The following is a 4728-nucleotide window of genomic DNA, read 5'->3' as shown; positions in this document are numbered from 1 at the left end:
TAACAAAAATGTTCCAGATATACTACTTGAACCATTAAAGATGGGACAGAAATCTTTTTATACTTCTAGAACTAACTAATACTATTTGTACTACTCAATGAATGATGGAAATTAGTCTACTTATATTACTGAGACCATCTTGTACTATTTGTGGCACTGACAATATGACACAAACATCCGTACTTATTTTATTAAAACCAAAGTTTAATGAACACAAAGTTCAACAATGTTTGAGTATGTCCAAATGCTTGCAGACTGGCTGGATTTCTGGAGTTATTCTCCCCCTCTCCGTTGAATTAAATTTAAATATGAATAACTCCCTAGGGAAGTCTGCAAGTATTTGGACATACTCAAACATTGTTGAATTACTACCTGGTAAAAGAATGAATTAAAAGTCAACAGATGGAAGAGCTGAGGAAATGTGGATGTTCAAACATGGGTGAATGGTGAATGTTACACAGTGTGTAAAGTGGCCACTTAAACCAGCCAATGGCAGGTCATTAGCCCTGTAAATGCCTAGACTTCCGTATTCCCTTCTCAAAAATGTTTTCCCTCTCTGTTGAAATAAATTTAAATATGAACACAAAGTTGTTTATTTATGTTTTGAGTAGTCATATAAGTGAACTGTTAATCCCATCGACGCAGGCATGTACAAGGAACATTTTCGCATATAAATCACAAAATGAACAAAAATGCATTTATACTCTTATGTCCGCCCATCAAAGATTTACCCATAGGGCGTGTCTTTATTGTGTTGGGTGTTTGATAAATTGTTTCTTATGGGAGCTAGGACTATCCAAAAACCCATAAAAGCACCCGGTTTTATCTGGCGTCTTTGGACGTATGGATTACAAAAATGATAAATAATTTTTAAAAACGAAAAAAGTACCGACACAGAATTTTGATAATTTGATATTAATTTTTTAAAAAAAGGCGAAATTGGTTCAGTTTTGGTGTGCGGAAATTTTGTATTTATTATGGTTCACAAACTATAAACAGTACATACGACATTGGTATAATACTCACAACTTATTATGTTTAGATATTGTTCATCAATTATATGTGAACACAACATGCATAAATATATTAAAAAAAGTATATTTTTATATATTTTTTTTTATTTATTTACAATTTTAAAAAACCCGTTAGGGTTACATTAGAAATTTAATATTGTCTAGTCATTTTATGTCTCGTCTAGTCTAGTTAGTTCAGTCATCATGTGCTTTTTCAGATTGATTTTAAATTTGTCTCCAGTAAAAGTTTTCAAGTAGTAAGGTAGGTAAGACAGGCGCCGTGGCGCAGTTGGTTAGACGGCTATCTGTGAAACTGGCGTCGCGGGTTCGATTCCCGCCAGTTGCAAGAAAAAAATCCAAGAAAGATTTTTTTCTCAATTGGTCTGGGTGTTGTGCTGTATTTTTCATTACCTTCTTCCATATCCCCTCTATCCCACCTGCTGACAAGACTCAAAATAGAGGCTTAGCGGGTTATTCCTTTAAAAAAAAAAAAAAAAAGGTCGTTGTAGTGTTTAAGCCCATTATATAGTATTTTTGACTGTCCTGTGTTTGTCTTTGCTTTTTCAATATGATAGTGTTGTTGTTGTCTGGTGTTATATTTGTGTATGTCAGCATTTTTTACTAATATTATGTCGTCGTCTTGTATGTTTCCCAGTGTTATTTTGTGCACAATTTTTAAGGTCTCAATTTTAGTCAAGTATTTTATGTAAAACTGGTGTGTTTTTTTGTACAGTTCAGTCGTAGAGGTCAGGTAGGGTAGGTTGTATGTTAGTTTAAGAATTTTATTTTATTGTCTTTGTATTCTTGTTATGTCTGTCTTGTTACCAGTTCCCCATAAGGGGATCATGTAACTCAATTTACTTTTGACATAGGCTTCGTACATCATAATTTTTTCCTTTCTTGGTATAAAATCTTTAATTTTGTAGGAGAGGCTATGTAGTGATGCCATTACTTTAGTGAGTCCGTCTATGTGTTTTGTCCATTTTAATTGTCGGTCCATTGTGAGTCCTAGGTAAGTCGCATGTTCTAGTTCTTTAAGAGTTTCGTTCTTTATTTTTATGTTCATGTTATGGTTCTTCTTTTGTGTTTCGAAATGTATTATATTACATTTCTTGGCATTTAGTGTTAAGAAGTTTTTGTTTGTCCATTTTAATAGTTTTTGCACGTCATTGTTGATGGTTTTAGTCGTTTCAATGTCATTTTTGTTTTCATATAAAATTCCTAAGTCGTCCGCATAGATTGTTTTTTTTTCCATTATGTCACTGTGTATAATGTCGTTAATGTATATTATATAAAACAATGGTCCTAATATTGACCCCTGAGGTACTCCGAATTGCATTTTCTAGCTTGATTAAATTATATAAATATTACGAAAGTTATAACAAAAAATTAAACTTACTGGTTATTACAAATTATGTTACCAAACTAACATGAGGGATTATATGCTTTTATAAATTGCGTTACAGTTCTCATATCATTATTTAATATCGTAACGTTAAATATATTAATATCAGTATTAATTTCTACATAATTACATAATCTAAATATACGTGATAATGCATTAAAGTGCGCCATATTTTGAAGGTTGGAAGATAAAATGTAGTGTTCGTACACTACATTTACGATTGAGATCGTTCTCAATCGCCGACTGGGGACATTCAGGGGCACATTCTCGAAACAAAATGTAGAATCAACATTTCAATTAATTATATAATAAAGATACATCTGTCTCTTAAATTGCAACTTATCAAGACCAAAATGTTCTAGGCGATGATCATAAGAAGGAACTCAAAACGTGATAGCTAAACCTTGATTTCGATTAGGCATAATTAGTCCGACGCGACGTGCAATTGTCTTTTTCGCATAGTATCGGGGAGTCATTTGCGAGAGAGTGACAGAAAAATAATTTTCCAATACATATTCATTTAACTTGTCTGACACCGCAAATCCTCTTAACAAAGTTACACTAGCCGACAGTAAGTAATAGAGATCAGGCTTATGAAAGAGACTGTCGGCCTTAATTGGCTAACTTCGGCTTTGTAGAGCGTCGTTCGTCTCTTTTTTAAAATATTATTTTTATTTTTTATTTCAATGTAGGTATAATTTACACGCTTATTGAAAGTCAATATATAAATGAATAAACAAAACGACACAAAGAGATAGTCAGGTTTCAATAAATAGCTACACATTCCAAAAATAATCAAATAAACCAACACAAATAAAATAATATTGTCAGTTCCATATACTGCTATGTTTCATGTACTCATTTAGTCCATAATAGGCCTTTTTTAGAAGTACGCTTTTTACAAAAATTTTGAATTTATTATCCGTCATATTAAGGACATTGTCGGGTATTCTATTGTAGAAGCGTACGCAGTGCCCCACAAACGATGTGCTTACCTTACTCAGCTTTAATTTCGGGATTACCAATTTGTCTTTACTTTTAGTATTGTGATTATGTTTGTCGCTATTTTTTTGAAAGAGAGATATATTTTTACGCACATACATAATATTCTCATAAATATGCTGACTATATACCGTCGAAATGTTTATTTCTTTAAAAATGCTTCTTAAAGAATCGCGAAAATTTAAGTTGTAAATGCCTATCACTGCCCTCTTTTGCAAAACAAAAACTGCGGAAATATCGGCAGTTTGACCCCACACTAAAATGCCAAAAGACATAATAGTGTGAAAGTAGCTAAAATAGACTACAATCTGTCGTACAAGTCCGGTATCTAGACATAGTTGGGCTGTTAAAGTTTTTGTAATATTTTTTTTTTATATCCTTACACAATATATATTTTTTATTATTGTTTTATTTAGAAACTTTCAATAGGAAAAAAAAAATGAGCGCATGTACCTAATACCGTAAAAATTTACGCATTGTCAGTCATGATAAAACCCGGACCGCAATGCGGTTTTTTCCAGTGCCGCGTCGTGGTAAATATATTACAAATGTATAATAAATACTAATTTTAATTATAGTTGTCTGCAACTTATTTCGAGGACGTTTAAAGTTTTATTAAGAATACACTTTTTCTAATAATTCGGTCAGCACCTTAATCAAGCAGTTACTATTAAGTGGGAATTATCAGGATTAATTATGCAGCCGATATTTGAAGGGAATTTCAAAAACATTTTGTAATATTTTGCAAACCAAGTATTTTAAGAGCTTTGACGTGAGAACGCTTGACAACACTGAAAAACGTTATAAGTGTATGAACGACAAAAACGACGCTCTACAAAGCGGAAGTTAGTCGATAATGGCTGACCGTTTCTTTCTTAAGCCGGTGTCTGCTACTTACTACCGGCTACTGTCTAGTGACTTGCGTTTAAAAGTTATATCGGTTTTAAGTATATAATATACCACCGAACACCCTGTATAATGAAATATCTCAAGACGCAAGCGGGGGAGGGGCGGAGAGTTTTGAGTATTAATTAAGTATCACATCTAGAACACATGTGCAAAAAATCAGCTGGTTATGAAACATTTGATGTTTAAAACCTAAAATTCCTGGGCTAAGGCCTGCCAATGCGCAAAAAATATTGTAGAAAAAGTCAAATAAATCATTTTTGTCCGCTAAATTTTGAAGTCTCAATCGTTTATTCCAACATAACATTTTAATTCATGTTTAAACAAAAGCGGAATGGTGAATATTAAACAGTGCGTTAAAATTCTTGAAATAATTATAAATCCGTGATTTTTTTGTTTCAG

The sequence above is a fragment of the Micrasema longulum genome, unplaced genomic scaffold (assembly GCF_059751315.1).
Source record: "Micrasema longulum isolate JH-2025_06_02 unplaced genomic scaffold, ASM5975131v1 h1tg002816l, whole genome shotgun sequence".
In the NCBI taxonomy this organism is placed as follows: Eukaryota; Metazoa; Arthropoda; class Insecta; order Trichoptera; family Brachycentridae; genus Micrasema; species Micrasema longulum.
Note: the sequence above shows the minus strand (reverse complement) of the source record.